The sequence below is a fragment of the Ostrinia nubilalis genome, chromosome 5, assembly GCF_963855985.1.
Source record: "Ostrinia nubilalis chromosome 5, ilOstNubi1.1, whole genome shotgun sequence".
Classification (NCBI taxonomy): Eukaryota; Metazoa; Arthropoda; class Insecta; order Lepidoptera; family Crambidae; genus Ostrinia; species Ostrinia nubilalis.
The window spans coordinates 11,929,484-11,950,549 of NC_087092.1; positions in this window are offsets into that span (position 1 = coordinate 11,929,484).

Sequence of the window (21,066 nt, forward strand, 5' to 3'; positions counted from 1 at the left end):
CCATAAATAGCAATTATGTCTGGTAAAGTTGTTTCTTCTTGTCATGATTCTATTTATAGGTACTTCATGATTATAAAAAAATAAGGTAAACGTCGTGTACCTACCTTAAGGTAAATTACTGCCACAACTGGCAAAGCTGTTTTTTCTTACAGTGATTATTATGATTCACGTATAATATGTATATGTTACAGGAAATGTATGAATTCTAGGAATTGTATACTATTCCTAGGAAATGTATACAATTCCGAAGCTATTTAGGAAATGTATAAAATATTGCTTCAGAGATTTTTTAATACGCACATATCCTAGGAAATGTATACTTTTCCTAGGAATTTTATAGAATTCCAATATTGTATTAGGAAATGTATAAAACTTAGCGGCACAAGCGCGGTCGCGTATTTGGGTGCCCCTCGGGACGCCTAAAATTTCATTTAGCCAAACCACATTGGCCGATAGGTACTTTTAACTCACAATTATTTTATTGTTTTGCCTGACAGTTGTTTCGCACTATTATACTTTGGCCGAAAAAAATATTTGCCTATTGGCATCCATTCTTTCGGCATCACGCATATTACGCTGAAGTATTGGAAATCCCTAATTTTAACATCTCTTTTATTAAATTTATTGGCATGAAGGTTTTAATACTTCTGTAGCTGGATAACAAAGTCTCGGTTAGGTTAGGTTAGACTTACATATGACCACACATACACAGCTGCCGCGGCGCGGGAGCGCCATTTCAGTTTCGGAGAAAAAAAAGTGGCGTAATAAAAATAATATTGTGTAAAAAAAATTAGGCTTCAAATTTGTGTGTCATAGACAAATAGGCGTGCAAAAAATTTGACGATTCGATAGAGACCCCGCGTAATCGGATGATGCAATATCCTCCCCTCGCACCGTATGTCCACGCGTATTCATTGAAATCTTAATTACATTTCCGATTGCTGTTTAGGAAATGTGTAAATTTCCTAGGAAATGTGTCTAATATAATTTACATCACACATTTCCGGGTGATTTTAGGACTTATACACAATTCCTAGGAATTGTATACAATGACGGATTTCATACATTTCCTGTAACATATACATTTTATAAGACAAAACTTCAGGGAGGTATTTTAAGGTAATTCTGCAACAAAATGTTTATGCAATTTGCAGCACAGTTTCTTTAGATTTTAAAACAACAAACTATCTTCCTTCTAACATTCAAAGTTAATTAGAGAATCTGTAATTTCTTAATAAACTTATAAAATAACCCTCTGGCCCCTAACGAGTTAATTAACTGCAACCTTTGTTGTTTTTCTTTAAACCAGCAGACTAGAACAAGGTTGAACTGAAGTTTGATAACATCTAGAACAGAATACCTGGAGCAAAGGTAACTTTAAATGTTTTTAATTATAAGCGTATAATTACATTTTTAAATAAGACAAATGGATCATTTCTAGGCGGTTAGAAGAGATACTAGTTAATCTATGCATTTAAAAATAATTTAAAGAAAAAAATACAGTCAAACACATTCTGACAGTTGGCTAATAACTAAGTAAGCGCTAAGGCGCTAGCCTTACTTTACTTTTATTTTTTTTAAAGACTAATAAAATTGATTACCCGTTTTTCTTAGGTCATGTTAAATTCACGTTATTATAATATTAAATAAAGCACTACCTACAATAGTGTTCAAATATAGGTACGATATTTATGTTACATTTAAGTAGTATAAAGGTCAGAAGTCACTTCTAAGTTAAGACTAAACATGTCCTGCAGTGAGATTCACGTTAAAGGCATTAGTATACAAAAGGTCAAGGTTGTCCAGGACCTCTTTGAGAAAGATTTATTTTGGTACCTTCAGAAATAGTATCTCTGGGAACGACTAACCTTTTGTAGTTCTAAAACGAGATTTATGCTATTTTCATACACATTACTACTATACAATAAATATATATGATATTTATAGTTAGAAGCAGTTAGATTGAAAGAGCAAGGATTTTTTTGTAGAGCAAAGGTCATAAAACGATAATTTTCAGGTTAAAAATGTGTCACATTCACACATAACTGGACTTATTATTTAGGCAAAATTAAGTAACCCCTGTTTCTGAAAGTAAGCCTTTTTCTTTTCTGACTTTACCTGAATTGAGAGTAGGTAAATCAACTTGGAGATTTACTTCAGAAATCTCAAATCAATTCAGGATTATTCAGAAACGAAAATAGGCTTAAAGTTCATATTCAAGTGAGAAAACTTTCTTAAGCTTAAAAACTCAATTCATAAAACGGCCATAAGGCTCTCGTATACGCTACATATCTGATATTACCTAACTTTACTTGAGCTCTTCTTCTAAACACACTTTACACAATCTCAAAGGCCCAGTACAACCTCGCACCAGTTACGAGCCAAGGTGTGACCGCAGCCGGTTCCAAAACACCATAAGTCCGCGGGGCCCCAGTGAGTCATACGAAGCAGTCGGACAACTCTCCGTTTTCCTTAATACATTTTTCTTGTTGCTAACCAATCAAGTCGCGGCGTTGTAGGTAAATGCAAATTTAGCACTTATTATTCAGAGAAATGGTGTCGAAATTTGGTTCGAGCGAAATGTTGTGAACAGCTTTGATACAAACAACATCGAAAATTAATTATGTTGATGAAGAATATTTTAATTTCATATTATCATTATGTGCGAGGCTCAGGAGACTCAGAATTTCATGCTCAGTCTGCACCAGGAATAGTAGGTACCATAGCACCGTATTAGCACCAGGTAGTTTTTCGATTGTGGATTTCGATAAGAGGTGAATTTTGATAGAGTTTTGAATAATAGGTTACAGAATAAATCCGAAGATCTCTAAATAGGTAATTATTCTCTACTAACTGCCGAATTTTGCAAAGTTAATGAATACGACAGAAACTGTACCTTTTATTCAAAAATGTTTAAGTTAGTTTAAAGAACCCTATTCTGTGTCCGAGTAATAGGCAAAAATGTATTATGCCTACCACTACTACCTGTATACAGGGAGGCAACGATAAGTGATCTTCGGTACCAATAGGTTACAGAATAAATCCAGTTTATTTTGTTTGAAGAGCCCGTGAAGCACTTTCAGGATCAGTAAATCATGTTTTTCGGTATCTTGTATATTCTACTACTACTATAGTTTAGAAATTGAGTGAGATCACTTATCGTTTCCACCTTGTATAGTTCGTCAATACCGCATCGACCGGCGCAAGACGCAGTCGGGTAGGTCAGGCGTCGCATCTCGCGAGAAACCGAAAGTGCACAGTTCAAGTGCACCGCGACCCGGTCACGGTGGGCGCTATGAGACTAGCACTAGAGTTTTTAAACTATTTGGCTATGGATGCACTAGTTTGAAGGTTACTAATAGACTAGTTTAAGGCGATTTTACGTCCAATGCCGAAATTGTTTTGCCTTATCACCATTTAGGTAGGAAAAACATGAAACTACCGTCTGCCAGTAGCTCCGCCCGTATAAATTTAATAAAAAGTCTACAATGCGCAAACCGCGATCTAGACTGTTTATCTAAAACTTCGTTTTTTCCTACATAAGCTGTGGGGGTCTTAGACTGGAAATTGAATCAAAGTTTGTTTGAATGCCTTAAATCTTATCTATTTACGCTATTTTTTGGGGATAACAATGGGTGTGACTGGAATATAACGATAATAGAAATGATTTTATCGGAACATTGATCTCAAATCATTGCCGATTAAAATAGGGTGGAAATTGGAAAGATTAGCTCTACATTATTTATTATTTGCCTTTAAATCCTTTATTTAATTAAGACGAAAGTGTGAAGAATGCCAACCCACGAAGATTATTTTATATAAGAAAACATTTTGTTAAAGAAAAAGTCAATTTGTAACTAAGGGAAATTATTTATTTACGGGAGCTCTTTTCCTGTAATAAAAAGAGTCTGATGTATGTAGGCAGTTGGGGATTATCTATAAAAAAAAACACGTGTGTGTAACTTTTACTTACCTAGGTTATTTTGTTTAATTTATTTTTGGCGTAGGTTGTTAGATACGTCTTAAGTTAGAGGCGAATATTTTCAATTTGGGTTGGTACCTACATTTATTTTCGATAAATAAATATGTCTTAGCAGTTGGTTGAGATTCTAGTGTAAAAATAACAACCTTTTTCGATTCACTTTTACTGGTCTATCCGTAAAATAAGTAGCCAAACAAATCCATATAAGTATGAGATGGTGAAGTTGGGATCTTGGTAAAAATATGATATTAGCAATAAACACATTATTTGTGCTGCCTTAGCAACCGAGGAAGTCATATTGGATGATACTCAACGAATACGTGGAACTGGCTTTATTTGTCCCTAATGGCTATGGATAGAAATAACATGCCTCTGCGTAATTTGTCTTGTTTTTCTGAAAATGAGAGCGAAAACACATTATCACCTCATTGTTACCGATATAGCCAAACAAATACGGCGTTACCTGATACGTAACCTCAAGAGGCTTTCTCGTAATTGACACCCGTCAACTGTCACCCCATTGTTCCTTGTCATGCATGATAAAAGGATTGGGACAGAGGCTCCCAAAGTGAAATGATAACCAAAATCTAGAGCTGGACATTCGTTTCAGCTTGCGAAGGTTGAAGGCGACAAACTAATACTTTCGTCGTTTAATAATAAAATGTTTATGTTTATTATTAATTTATGGGAGCGTTAAATTAATGCGATTTGTCTAGTTAGTGTAGTAGATATACGAGTAACAAATAGAGGTACTTCTATGACGGCACTAATGTATCACTAACGTAACGTATCATAACGATAGTTGAAGCACCAACCCACATGCCGTAGACTGAAAAGTATTTGAGAAAAAGAATTCCTTTTTCTATTCCTTATACCTGAAGGGTTTGTTAAGATGTATAAACCGAATAATAAATAATAATTTGATCTTTGTTATTCCTAAAAACTTTCGAAACTTTTCGGTTTGTTATAGCGAAATCTTAGACGGAAAGTTTGGGAAGCTGTTATCCGATTTTGGTGCGAATTTGTCAATCGCGACGATACACGTGTAACGTCTCCCCAGGCGCGTTTCAGATCGGGTTACGTTAAGATGAATGTGTAGGTACATGTTCACGGTAGGAAGTCAAAAGTTACCGGTATTATGTGAGATGGACCTGAGATAAGAAAATGATGTAGATTACAAAAGATTTTTAAGTAAGGGACCTACGTATTGGTCTTAGCGACTCCATCGAATTTTCAGCACTCTTTTATCTTAAATTGAAGTCCTAAAGCAAGTAGCGTTGTAATTGCTTCACAAAAATTTAATAACACCGAGATAATACGAAATATTTTAATTACAAAAGTTGGTATACTTTTGAACATTTTTCTAAAAATTTCGCGCACTGCTGTAACCCGGGTGTTTGTAAGACACAGAGTAAAAGCTTTTTCTGTGTCAGCTTGCTCCATAGTAAAATCTTATCTTTAAAGAAGGGATTTGAAGTAAAAGTAAATATTAAGACGAAACATGTTAGACCTAGTTTCAAGTAAAAAAGGGAACATACACCAAGGTAATTCCAACTCATAAGAGTAAGAGAAGTTGATTTTGTAAAAAATAATTGGAACAGATTAGGAGTAATAAAATAAATGAAACAAACATAATGACATAACATTACCATCAAGTTTCTCCTCGCTCTTTGACTAATGGTGTAAGAGAGAGAGCTGTATAACAAGTACATATTTCGTAAGTATTTATTAGCCAAATACCCGCTAGACGAACTGAAGGGGCTTGCTCCCATCGATCTTAATTTATACCTTGACGGCAGAAACTTGTAATTTCATTTTGTTTCCGCTTGGAACGTTTCATTAAAAACGTTTTAGCATAATTAATTAGCATGAACTGGACGCAAACAATGAAATAAGATGTGAAAATTTTATTTCGAGAATGATAAAACGTTTTCTGGCGCCATAATGTTAAAAACCTTTTGATGTTCAAGAGCGGGATAGTCAAGAGTTTTATTAAATTTCTGTTTTATTTGCATTTGTCCTTAAGATGTAAATATTGGATAAGTTTTGCGAAGATCTCAGAATTCGAGTGCTGGTTTTTAATTATGATTTTTTATGACTTTTGTTAAATAAATAAGATACGATTTTTTAGAAGGCTTGCTTGAAATAACAAAAGCGAAATTAATCTGTACCTATAGTTTGCGAAGCAAATCACCAGTTACATGGTGTTTTTAGTGTATTTTGTATGTCATTGAAAATGTTAAGTTTTTAATCTTTATCCTTTTATGACCCTGAAAAAGAGGGTAATTTTATTCTTTGACATGGGTATGATAACAAAGTACTGTAAACAAGCAGGTAAACGCCCACAAGCATCTTGGTTGTCATTGACAAACTAAAGCCTGCCTGCGAGACAAAGTTGCTAATGTGTCATGCGATAAGGTCAAATGGCAGGCAAACACACACAGCAACTTTAGCTGTAGAGACTTAATTTTGAAAGTTTTCACGGTGGTAGTTCCAAGAAAAAGGTATTGAAAATTTTCTTCGTCAAAATTGGTAATGGAAAAGTGAAATCCTAAATTGAATTTACCGATTCTTGGAATCGTGTACGAGTGTTACATTTTATCGCTTAAAGTTATTGAAAAAAAAGGTATAGTAAAAAATATTTTGTATAGAGAGATTCAATCTTTGAGAAAGACGTAAACATGTAATATTCATATCTATGCTTATAGTAAATAACGTTTACACAGTTTCGAAAAAACACCGCTAAGGCGCATTATTTTACGCAGACGAAATCACGAATGCCATCTAGTCTTATAAGCGTCAAAAGCCACTAGACGCATGTCGCCAGTTGCAGTTGTGAATTCAAAGCTGTATCAGCTCGTCCAACTAATGCTCAAAGCGACCAGTCGTTACTCAGCCCTGATAAGAGCCGCCCGATAGGAACACGCAGTTGCATGGCCACTATACGCGGGTTTATTACGAATCTTAGCAACCAGTTGCCGCCTTATGGCCTAGTTGAAGACTAGTAGTATGGCCTGCTTCAGACCCAAAGTCGGATTCCCAGTGGGGGCAGATTTTTCTGTTCGGTTTGGGCTTGTGAATTAGCTACCACCATCTCACTTAAGTCTGTCGCCATAACAACAAAGCTAACAGCAACAGCATTTTTGTGTTTCAGTAATTAGAGGTAAGACAGCAACTAGCAAGTACCTCTGTGGTTGAGGATTCCGGGTAAAGGTAGCGTCCACCTTCGGCCTGATCATCACTTTACAACAGGTGAGATGCAGGCCAAGAGCTTCCAGGATGCGGATAAAAAAAAGTTGCTTGTACAATACTTAGCAACGCGACTTTTGACAACCAATGACAACGCCGCGTTCAATTACAGTTGGCGCTAGTTTCCGTAAATTTTCGCTTCGCAATTGTACAATTAGCAACCGGTTGCTAAGATGTGTTTACTAAGCGTTTACTAAGCACGAATAAAAAACTGAACATATTGAAGTTTACTGAAGAAGCTTTGAGCAATCATTATAATATATGCCATTATCTCATACCAAACGTCGGAATACGTCATCTTTTAAAAGGAATCGAGTCAAAGCTCACAAACTACACGAGAAATGACTATTGTGTAATTCTATTAGGCCAAGAAGACTTTAATACTGCCAAAAATTACATGGATATTGTCTTGTTTCTGAGAGAAACACTTCAGAGATGCATGAATACAAACATAATTGTATGTTTGCCTACCTTTAAGTGCAGAGATTATGCTACTTTATTTAACCAAAGGATAGAATATTTCAACCATTTGTTATATTTAGACAATTTGTCACACGAATACATGTATCTTTTGGACTCGAACCTAAACCTGAAATATGATAATACCATGTTTGATCGCCATTATGGCACTGTGAATAGTAATGGAATGAGAGTAATATTTCAAGATATCTATGATATGATAACCAACATTGCTGCCGAAACTAATTTCGTAGCATGCACCGAAACGAAAAACGCGCAAGACCACTCCATAATCCATGAAGATAATCCAAAAAGTTTTTTTCGAGTCTAATGGAAATAACTTTTTAAATATAATGCATCAAAATATACGCAGTTTACTTAATAAATCTGAAGAAATTACAGTTGCGCTGGAAGACTTATCAAAAAAGGGAGATACTATTGATGTTTTATGTCTAAGTGAACACTTTATACAGAATAATCATGAGAAAAATATCATATTGCAAAATTACAATTGTGCAACAGCTTTTACAAGACCAGAAAAAAGAGGTGGAACCTGCATCCTAATCCGAAAAGGACTCAATTACAAGGAATTAAATGAATACAAAAAGATGTCTGTGAAAAATACTTTTGAATGTTGTGCTATTGAAATTGTTCCTTACAATATTGTCGTAATATGTGTATACCGTCCCCCGAATCCCAACAATGTTACATGTTTTCTAGAAAGAATTGAGGAGCTTTTAGATAAAACCAGTAGTTTAAGAAGCAAAAAAACTGTTATATGTGGTGATTTTAACATAGATACATTGAAAAAACATACACTTTGCAATGTTTTCATTAACCTGTTTTTAAGTTACAATTTTAAATTAGAAATAAACGAAATTACTAGATTAGAAAGTGGCACCTGTATTGATAATATAGCTCATAACAGCCGAAACTGCAGAAGCAAGGTATTACATTTAGGTCTTTCTGATCACTCTGCACAACTTCTGAAATATCCAATTAAAAAAATAATAAGATTTCCACACTGGTTCATAAAGAAACGTGATTTAAGTCTAGAGAACCTAGAAAAATTTAAATACTGTTTAAAACAAATGAGTTTTAGTGAAGTATATCTAAGTAATGACCCTAATCAATCTTACAATCTCTTTTTTGATACTTTCAAACTTTTTTATGATTTGTGTTTCCCATTTAATCTTTTTAAAATTTCTTCAAAAATACGCCCTCCGTGGATTACAAAAGGAATAAAAAAATCGTGCCATACAAAAAGAAGGCTATACTTAAATAAAGTAACTGTAACTGATAAAAATAAATTTAAAATCTACACAAACTTACTTAAAAAAATTATAATTAAATCTCAACGCTTACAAAATTATAAATACATATATAACGCTGTTAATAGTACAAAAGCTACATGGAATATAATTAACTCAAACAAGTTTAAGCAACCCAGAGAAAATATAACTCAATTAAAATATAATAACGAAATAATTAGTAAACCAAAAGAAATCGCGCAAATTTTTAACAGAAATTTTGTAAATATGGTAGAAATTCATAAAAAGAAACAAAAAAATAACAGCTCTAAAACAAATATTTCATATGACCGTAAAATAAAAACTAACAAGAATTCTATATATCTCAACCCAATAAATCCTGAGAATGTTATAAGAATTATCAAAAATCTAAAAAATAAAAATAGCGTGGGTTATGATGACTTAAATACTAAAGTTATTAAATTCTGTAAAGATGAAATCTCTGGTCCATTGTCTCACATAATCAACTTATCTATAAGCAAAGGAATATTTCCTAGTAAATTGAAAATATCAGTAGTTAAACCGTTATTTAAAAAAGGTAATAGAGATGAACACGAAAACTACCGTCCTATTGCATTAATATCAATATTTGCTAAAGTATTCGAAACAGTAATATATGAGGGTTTAATAAATTTTTTCGAAAAATATAACATTCTCAGCGAAAAACAATTTGGGTTTAGGAAAGACAAATCTACTAACTTAGCTATATATCATCTTATGCGCAACATTTCGGAATGCCTTAATGACAGTATTCCTGTGACAGCGCTATTTATGGACATGTCTAAAGCGTTCGATTTTGTATGCCATGAAAAACTGCTAAGCAAGTTGTATAGTTATGGAATCAGAGGACCCATATTGGAATTATTAACTTCATACTTAAACGAACGCTTACAATATACAGAAATAACTAAAATAGATTGTAGAAAAAATGTTGTAACTGTAAAATCCGATATAGAAGTAGTTAAATACGGAGTGCCACAAGGAACTATACTTGGTCCTTTATTGTTCATAATTTATATAAATGATCTCCCCCTAAATGTTCCGCACCCAATGTATTTATTTGCCGATGATTCTACCATAGTTATTAAAAGTAATGATCATGACACATACGAGCAGTCCATAAACGATGCTCTTGCAAATGTAATTAACTGGATGAATGCAAATAATTTAGTAGTTAATCTTGATAAAACACAATATATGCAATTCTATTTAAATAAAAAACGCAAAAAAAACATTACGGTGAGTTATGATAATCATTTAATTGAAGAAGCTAATGAAATATGTTTTCTGGGTGTAAAAATTGATAGTAACGCGTGTTGGAAACCACATACTTTACAATTAACGAATAAAATTAGTAAATTTGTTTTTCCTTTAAAAAAAATTGCAAGATCTGTGTCTAAGAAAGCTGCTCTTATTGCCTACTATGGATATGTGGCTTCTAACTTACGCTACGGAATAATCCATTGGGGAAATACGGCAAATGTTAATTTATTACCCATATTTCGTGCTCAAAAAAAATGCATCAGAGCCATCTTCGGCGTCAGTCAAATGGTTAGTTGCAGGCAATTATTTCCTAAACTGCAGTTACTCAATCTTCCCTCATTGTATATTCTTGAAGTTTGTCTATTTGTAAAAAAATATGATTATTATTTTAAATCTAGGATAACCAGACTACATCGCAAAACTCGCAATAAAATAGATATATTACCCCATCATACATCGCGCACTAGTTATTTTTCAAATAGTGTCTTTGTTGTAGCACCTAAAATTTTTAACCATTTACCTGACAGCCTAAAAGAGTTAAATTATAAAAACTTCAAGACAGCACTGTGTGACATTTTAGTCAAAAAATGTTATTACTCTTTAAATGAATATTTACAAGATAAAATTAGTTATTGATGTTATTTATTTAATTAGTCTAACTAGCCTACCTTAAGCTACAAGATTTTAAAATGTAAGATTGTTACTAATTGTTCTAAAGTTTGTTATGTGTTTATTGTTTTGTTATGTAGTTATAATATCTTGCAACTACGTAATCTGTATTCATACGAATAAAATATTGTACGCCCAATCGGCAGGTTATAGCGGACTTATGTATACATTTAAGATCTGTGTTATTGTAATACCTATAACTAAGACAATAAATGATTTATTGATTGATTGATTGATTGATTCGTAATAACCCCGCCGGTAGGCAGCTTCATCAAAATGACGTTTGAATGCACTGGATCTGATTTGCGAAAAGGCAATTTGAATGCTTTTCCATTTGAAACGGGTACTGTCTCCTCAGCTCAACATCCCTCTTTTCATTAAACCTATTAATATTTAAATATTTGCCACGAATTTTCTTTTAACCCACGGCAAGAATTATTCCTAAATACATAAATCAAAAACTTTCAAGCTCTCTGTTTGGAAAGGGCTAATTTTAATAAAATGAGCCTTATAAGAAATATCATGAGGCTCTTGCCCTTTTGAGGAGAATAATGGCTACAGTGGAATATCTAAGTGCCTTTAATTTGAATAGCGGTTATAGTGAAAATATAAAGTGACTTTTAGCTAATGGGTATATAATTATACAACAAGGACAAGAAAAATACATATACAGTTACTATGATACATAACAAGTTTCATAGAAACAATGTATTCGTTAATTCGAATGTGCGGAAATGGGCAGTGCCTAACAAAACGGGCGTTTAGCGCGTTTTGGCGTAAACTTTTAATTTATGTATCACTTCGATCTAAATCTGATAACTTTGTTACAATAGGAAACTAGATTTCACGGAACCATTTTGTTGTTATTCATATTTAAAACTTAGTTTGTAATTAACGTTTTGATTCATTTAAAATTCTATTTGGATTGAAGCAATGGCAGTATTTCAGTTATTGCATGGGACCCGTAATTATCATTCGTATTTATAATATAACTTTTGATAAGTAGGTATGTCGATGTTTACGTTTGTTTACTTAAATCCTTTAGCTTTGTTCTTGTATGTACAGTTAAATACACCTCATTTGTTAGTCAATTTTCAAGTTAGATTTACAAGTGACGTGTAGGCACCGTGTGGGATCGTTTGATATAAACTCTTACCGAGTAACACCTGGGTGGACGTTTTTAAAGTCAAATGGGCTTTAAAGGATCGAGCTATGAATTATTGAACCTATCAAAGGTTTCTGACGCATTCTGCATAGGATAAAGTTACTCTTAAACCAACTTTTCCATTATTTTGGGATTCCAATGAAGTTCAAGCTCATTGATTAGACAAAACAAGTTCTATATACCAGTATGTACTACATCGATTTAAAATTTAAAGCAAACATGAAACGGTTAAATGTAAATTGTGATGTAAGTAAATGGGTAGACAATACGAATCTATTAAGTATATTACATGGCTGTTTTATTTACCGAGTTTTGAGTTGTTAAAGTATATCCCTATTCTCAATGATGCAAGAGTTACCAGCGAGTTAATTTTAGTTCAAATAAGCAAGAAATAACTCTACGCTTGTGAATTATTATCCCAAAGAGAAGAATAAACAAGACAAAATGTAAATTAACTCCGCAAGGCAAATGCGACATTACAATCCGTGTATTTTACCCAACTAAAAAGAGGTTAGTTTTCTTTTGTCATTCCCCATATCTTCCTAGATCTTACATGTATCCAGGTCTAGAAAGTGAGCTCAGACAATAAAGAACAGTTCGCGACCACTTTCGTTTAATAAGCTGGTAGCTAGGTAGATGTTAAACAAGCTGCTAATGAGCCTGCGCTTGCGCAAACCAGTTGCTGATTTCTCTGGCTTGTGTGTGGTGACCAGGAATTTTGAAAATAAAGTATATTTTGCCTAGTAGTTAGTGATATTAGAAATGTAAATCTAGAAAATAAAGAAGAGTAGGTATTGCTAAAGATAGGGTGCATTTAGAAGCAACAACAACAAGACGTTCGAGATATAAATAAATGGCAGCGCATGATTGGAAAGCCAAACGTTTGCTTGATTTTTCCCGTAACGTGATAAGGCGAGGCAGAAGAAGAAGAAAGGTGAATCTAGTAATTGATAAAAAACGTCAAATTTAAAGCCGAATTTTATTCGAACCCGAACCATGGTCACACTATTTATGGGCAAGCGTCGCATTCCGAGCGTTTTCCACAGTTTATGCGCACCCGATCATGCGGTCCCGGAGAATGCAGCAATTCGTTACCAGATAACCTTCGAAAAGATACCATACAATGTAGTCGCTTTTGAATCTATACAGGATGTAAGCGATAAGTGTCTGTAAATATTTTACATTGGTAGAGCAGCTTTTTCTTTAACGAGGACTGCAGTTTTCCTAGACAAAATAATATTCATGACAGTTTTGATTTCAAAATCTCTTCGCTCGGTGTTTCTTCTCACATTCACTCCGTGAAGCAATTGCGAATTTAATTCTGTCATTGATGTATTTTTGGGGGTCTTGTAGTCTGTATTCCAAGAATACTTGATTTATAATTCAATTCTAAAAGATTAGAATGATGTAAAACGAAACTGTTACTTTGAGAGAAAAACAATCCTTAAGGTTCTTTACAGACTCAATTCTCTTATTTGCCCTCTAAGATAAAAGTACAACGAACTTTATACTGAAGGTAACAACATTATTATTTTTGTACAATATTATTTTTGGTTTATTATTACGCCAGCTTTCAGCGAACTCAAAAGATTTCACATCTAAAATGAGACTTTTGAAACCACGCACCGTTTTATTTAAATTTTCTCAAGACTTTTTCTTTGACTTGTTACAAGAATGAAAGCGGTCGCATCACTGTAACGATTTCACCATGTATACAGAAGAAATAAGAATTAAATTCAGATTCTTGAAGCGGAAAAATATTATCCCAAACCATACCGTGGTGAAATCACCCAGCATTGTTCTGCTCCTTACGGGAGGTGAAATTCTTCTTTCTTCGTAATTGGATGTGTGTGTAATGTTGTTTATTCGAACTTAATTATATGGCCTCAGAGAATACGATCGCGTACGATAACCTTTGATGCGGTTTCATTGGGATGTTCGATGTCAATAAAGATTTAATTGCACTAATTGATTGATGATTAAGGGGCTATTCCGGATTTTATTTACTTTTGATTTGCACACAACATGCATTAAAAATATTATCTCTATGTATATTGAACAGATTCTGCAGTTTTATTCTACACACTAGCTGCTAGCTGTGTCGTTTTCGCAACATTTTTCTCTGATAAGTACTCTGCTCTGCTCTCAGGTCGTAGCGTGTCTATAGCCTTCCTTGACAAATTAGTTATGTACCTAATACTTAAAGAGTTTTTCAAATCGGACTAGTAGTTCCTAAGATTAGCGTGTTCAACCAAAGCAAACAAATAAACTTTATAATATTAGTAAGTAAAGATTTGTCCCTGAACTCTTTTAGTTTTTAGCTTCTAATCTAGTAATTTCATTTACAAAGCGCCAGCTTTGAGAATCAAAATGACCAGCCAAAAGTGCATGCAAAATCTAGTTCCACTTCCAACTTGGAACGCCGCCGCGGAAGTATGTAGGCCGGCGATAGCTTATCTTACTGGGTTAACAACCTATCGGCGTATTGGTATCACTCCAATCACAGCCTTATCGCCGTGCCTCACATCTTCAAGCGTTCAAGATGTTTTTGTTGTCGTGCTTGGTTGGTTGTACTTATGTTTATAAGGTAGAAATTTGTTTGCAACTGATTTGTTGTATTTATAGAGCTATCGTAGCAAGTAGACAAGTCGTAGGCCCTTGTTCTACTAATTGTAAGCTACGAATACAAAATGTATTAAGAGGGTAAACACTTACTGCAGCTGGAGTCATACCCAGTACCTACGACGAGTTGATGCATTGGAAATACATAAATTAATTTATTATGTTTGTCAGAGCTGTAACAGCACTTTCCTTTGTGATTATTTTGCATCGCTAAAAATTCCTCCAAGGCTCAACTCTTTAATTGTTTGATTTTATTGACGGTCTATACGTTTTGTTCTACATAATTAATAGAAGTTTAGCTAAAGCGACAGTAACACCCGTATTCACAAACGATGCTTGCTTAAATGAAGCAGCAAATCGAACGCAAAGTGTTGAATAGAGCTCTGTGATTGGTTTGTGTGTCACCCTGTGCGTCCACGCGCACTGTGAGACCTCATAGTAATGTTTGTGAATATGGGCGTAAGTCATTCAAGTCAGTAAATTACATGGGCTTTAAAACCCTGTTATTACAAAAGGCGAATAAAACAAACGAGAGCTGACACAGATATCCTACTAAGAGCGGACGATTTATAGTTGGTCCAGACGGCAGCTTTAACAGCTTCTACTTTTACTTGAGGCTAGAAAATAAGTTTTAGGATTACGTCTTGATACGAGCATTTAACGCCACTTTGATGCTACAGAACTTAAAGAATATTCTCTATTCTAATCTGAGTTAGGAAGATAGATTTGACATAATAAAATAATCTCTACGCAAATGCATTTTTTCATTTTCCACAAATGGAAAATAACTCGTTACTTAATTACATTATAGTGTTATTGTCATAATTACTTTAAATTTGTGCTACACAATTAAATTTAGTAGCAGAACACTTCATTTAAACTGGTCACGCTATTTTCATTTTACTACACCCATTAATCATAGTATGCATGCAGTATGTACAAGGCCAACATATTCGTCGAAATTAACTTTGTAGTTAAAAGCATTGAAATAAATTGACTGTTGCTTGGCTTGGTAGTTATAAGAGTAAGCGCACACCGTTGATTTCACTGGTCAACAAAAAAAATAAAATTGTTTGTTTCCTGTGATTTTTTTTCTGTTTCTATCTCAAATTGACGCATATTTTTTAAATATGGCAACAGTTTTTCTCTAACAGCTTTTGTTTTTAAGTTATAGCTATCTACCTTCATTTAATATTTTTACTTAGATTTTTGATTTAATTGGACAAAAAAAATATATTTTGTTGGTGTTTTCGATATTGCTTCGTTATGAAGATGTTGTGTGCTTAATCCAGATTGCTTCTGCTATGTTTGTGGTAAATATAATATTTGAAAAATGTCGAAAACCTCTATCGGATTTCATGAAAACTGCGTAACATCGACACATATTTGAAACTAATTAATCAAGACCACAAATGGGTTATTTGTGTTCTGAGAATAGGTAACTTACTTTAGGCTTACAAGGGGGCTACCCAAAATTCCCGTTTCATGTGTATCTGGAATAGTCGTAACAAGCAAACTTCCCGCACCCACAACTTTTTGCTTTTCAGCTAAAGTTGATACAAACTATTTTATAAACATGCCTTTAGTTAGCCAAGACCGTATCACCGTACTTCCACCACTTTATATTAACCTCGGCATCTTGAAACAGTCTGTGAAGGCGCTTGACAAAAGTAACGAATGTTATGATTTTCTTTCATGAAAGTTTTCAGGATTAAGCACAGAAAACTTGAATGTTGGTAATTTTTGATGGGACTCACATTAGGCAACTGGTAAATGATCGTAATTTTAAGAAATCAATGACTGAAGTCCAGTCCTAAGCTTAGAATTCATTTTTTGGTTATAAGTAATTTCCACAAAATGTGGGTGAGTTTAGTGAGGAGCAGGATGAAAGATGTCATTAGAATATTCGGACAATGGAAGAAGGTTATCAGGGGCGGTGGTGATCATATATGAATGGCAGACCATTGCTGAAATTTGCAACGAGATCTACTCCAACTTGTCTATTCAAAGAAATCATATAAAATATCATTTGCTAGTGTTCAATAGATGTTTTATCAACACAATGTATAATTTTTCGTATTTTTTTGTCAAAATAATAAAACTCTATATATTTTAAAAAGTAAAGCTGTTGACGATCTCCCAGTATTTTTTTCATAATCAGGGCCATAGAAACACCCAATAACAGAAAAAAAATTAGAGGAAAAAAACATGTGTTGACCAGTGTTTTTCGTCGGCCGACAGTTTAGTCGGGCAGTTGATCAGTATGGGCATGTATGGGAGTGCGCACACTACGCCGATGCGATTTGGCCGATTCTTTATACGAATTAAAATCGGGCACAACTATCGGCCAACTAAATATCAACGGTGTGCGCCTACTCTAAAACTAACAAATAATTAATAGATCTTGTGATTTCGTTCAATAGATTACTAGAAGTTTTCTGCATAACCCAAAGGTAAACTGGATGAGAATGCCTTATGGCATTAAGTTCGCCTAGTGTTAATATTTTTGGCATTGAAGTATAAATAAATAAATAAATAAAAGTTTGTATAAAGGTTTTCTTTCGAACTATTTAACGAACTATTAATTGACTGAGATTTTTTTTGTTTTTGTAAAAAAAAAATCTTTTAATTATTGAATTCGGATGGTCTCAAAATAGCATTTCATTTAAATTTGTAGGTATCATATTTTTTCATTGTTTTAAAAAATAAATTATTTTATCAAACCCAAACGAAAGTGTTCCAATTTGTTCCAATAAATTTTGTTTCCACTTTAGGTGGCAGCGAAAAAAAAGAAATGTCAAAATTGCGTGCCGCCGCGTAGTTAAGATAGGATCTCGCACCGTAAATAAAGAAATGATCATTAATTGGAATAGAATATTGATTAATCGCCATTGTTAATTAATCGGCCACTGACACGAGATTTATGATTCGCTGTATTTATTTACTTTGTAAATATTATGACCAGCTACTGAGACAGGTTAGTTTACATATTGTAGTTTTTGTGTTTGATGATTGTTTTCGAAGCCGGAAAAGAAGTTACCTACTTATTAGGGCTACTCTACAAATCAGAATGGTAGTCAATTATTCATTAATTTAATAAACAATTTTAATCATTACAAGCATGACTGATGACAGCCAAAATATACAGTATTTTTTAATAATTCATACATGACAGTACAACATTCGCAAAGCAATATTTTTCCAAGGCTCTCTGTTTTAACGTTTTAGACAGTTTGATGAATTATTACCAATTCGACTTAAGTAATACATCTGTCCTTATTGCTCATTTCACAGCTTGCAGGCAATTACAGAATGCCTCGGGCGTTGCCTTAAAAGCATTCTACATTTCAGCTAAAAACATAACCATTCTTCTGGCGCAGTCGGGTAAAATCTTTGGATAAAAAGCGTTATTTCTAGGGTTGTCAAGATTAAAAATTGTTTATCTTCTTTTGCTTCGTTTACGCATTAAACTCAGTGAATCTATCTTTTTTTCTAAGTGTAGTAGCCTAAATCCTACATCTCTTTTGGTATTAAATCAGATGGCGGTTAAATTTATAAATGTTGGTTCATGACCTATTAGGCTAGGTTTTCGATGTATTAGTGGACTGTATTTCTGCGGATGCTTAAACAGATGCATAAAGAACGCAGTTGTAAGCTTGCAAATAATAACTGGGACGAAGAGACCGAAGAAAAATGGCGACAGGAAATTTGGAAAGGAAACATGCGCACTTACCAATAATATCTCCGTCGGGCACTCTTCAAGTTTCACAAGCCACACACGATGGTTCCGAGCCGAACACTTAGCAATTATTGTTCTTTAGAGCTGTCTTGCACAAAATCGATATAAAATATAGGTCACGCACAAATTAATAAAGACACGTCTGTCTCAGCGTAGGCGCAAATTAGGAAGGGGCGATGTCCACCGTATGCGTTGCACATTCGTAGATCGCGGTGACAGACGAAGACGGCAACAGCAAAAGTGCACATGTTGGAAAGGGATGGGAGATGATGGGATTTAAAACATTTGCAAGCTTACCCTACAATAATTTTATTTTTACAAACCGCAAAAATACGAAATCCAACATCCCCCCGGCCTTGAAGAAACCCTTCAAAACAAAGAGAAAATCGCCCCATGTAATACATAGAGCGTAGCACATAAGGTGCAGAAGTTAATTGATAAGTGAATAAACAAAAAAAAATAAAAATAAAACTAAATATAAATTTGCTACGTAAACAAAAGTAGAGAAGACTATTGAGTCGGAAGCGGGCATAGCCGCACCACTGGGCGTTTATAAGTGCCAGTTTTTGTTTTTATTTCCGCAACGCGCGTTACTCCATCCTTGCCAGGAAAAATACTTGTAATTATTCCTAAAGGCCACTGTAAAGGTGGAGAGTTTTCTACAATTAGTAGAACTACGGTACCTACTTTTATTGGATTAGAAGGTGTATTCCATTTTTCACGCAATTGCAAATTATGTAAATACTCCGATCTAAATCTTTTCCAGAAGGACTGAACAAGCGAATCCATCAATGAGAAACGAGACAGTAAATTAGTTCGTTGTTCAGCTAAATCAGCCGCAGGTAGGCACTCGAGTGGAGCGGTAGATAAAAAATGCGACGGTGTAAGCGCGAGCGGTTCCGATGGGTCAGAACTTAAAACATAAAGAGGTCGACTATTGAGCACTGCTTCAATCTGAGCAAGAACAGTCGACATCTCCTCAAAAGTGAGAATTTGATTCCCGATGACGCGGAATAATAGCGATTTAGCGCTCTTAACGTTCGCTTCCCATAGGCCACCAAAATGGCTCGCAGTGGGAGGATTCATTCGCCACGTGATGCGATTCTTCGCGAGTTCATGACTAAAAGTTTGATAATAATCGTCAGTTTTTAAAAACTCGTGAAGTTCATTAAAATAAGCTTTACTTGCAACAAAATTGGTGCCATTGTCGCTATATAAGAACGTACAAGGGCCACGTCGCGACAAGAAACGCTTAAATGCGTCAATAAAAGAAGCCGAAGTTAAATTAGAAACGAGTTCCAAGTGAACTGCTTTAGTCACAAGACAAATAAATAAGCATAAGTATGCTTTTACGCTGCGAACGCCGCGCTTGCGATATGGCGTAATATAAAGAGGGCCTGCGTAATCTACGCCCGTGTGTAGAAACGCTTTGCATTGCTCCAATCTACATTTAGGCAAATCAGCCATTGGCGGGAAAGTAGACTTCGGATGAAGCCGAAAACAAATGTTACATTTATGGATGAGCTGTCTAACAACACGTCTAGCGGAAATAATCCAATATTTAGACTTTAAAAGAGCAATTAATAACTGCGGTCCGGCGTGGCAGTTGTCACGGTGATAAGATTCAATTAGAAGTTCGACTATACGTCCCTGTTTAGGCAGTAGTATAGGATGCTTAGATGAATAATCTAGTGTCGAGTTCGATAAGCGACCTCCGACGCGTAATATTCCATCACATAAAAACGGATATAATTTTAATAATTTTGATGAACATGGTTGTTTGTTAGACACCTTTTTAATATCCTCTGAAAAATATACAGATTGCACAGCCTGAATTACTTTTAATTCGGCGGCATTTAAATCGTCAGCGGTAATGACATTATTTTGCGGTAGCCTCTTCATAAATCTGAGCATATAAACAGTGACGCGTAAAAGCTTGTCCCACGAGGAACAGCGAGATGCAAGAGACAAAATAGGATTTTCAGCTTCAGTTACCTTTTTAGTAGCAACATGAGAAACTGTTTTTTCCTCAGGCAAAGGTAATTTGTTAGGTGCAAATTGTTGTATAGGCCAATTGTCAATAGGCAGTGAAAGCCAAATCGGTCCTTTAAACCAAAGTTCGTGCTGAATTAACTGCGCGGGCGTAAGTCCGCGAGATACACAATCTGCGGGGTTTTGTACGCCGGGAATGAAGTATAACTTATCAGGCGAAATATTTGTTTGAATTTGTGAAATGCGGTTGGCAACATAAGTATCAAATCTATGTGGCGAAGCGACCGACCAACATAGTGCGACTTCTGAATCTGAGAAAGCGTAAATGTTATCAATTTCATATCTATTTGACATGCTGTCGTAAACGATTTTAAGAAAACGAGACATTAATAATATTCCATTGAGCTCTAAGCGCGCGAGCGTGATCTTAGGTTTAGCAGACGCGACGCGCGATTTTGAACATAAAAGCGTGACAATAGGAGGCATATTGCCATTTACGACGTGTAAATAAATAACACAACCATATGCGGATTCACTAGCGTCTGAAAAACCAATCAAAGAAACTTTAGAGCCGCATTTAATGCCTACATGGCGCGGGAACGACAAGCGGGATATT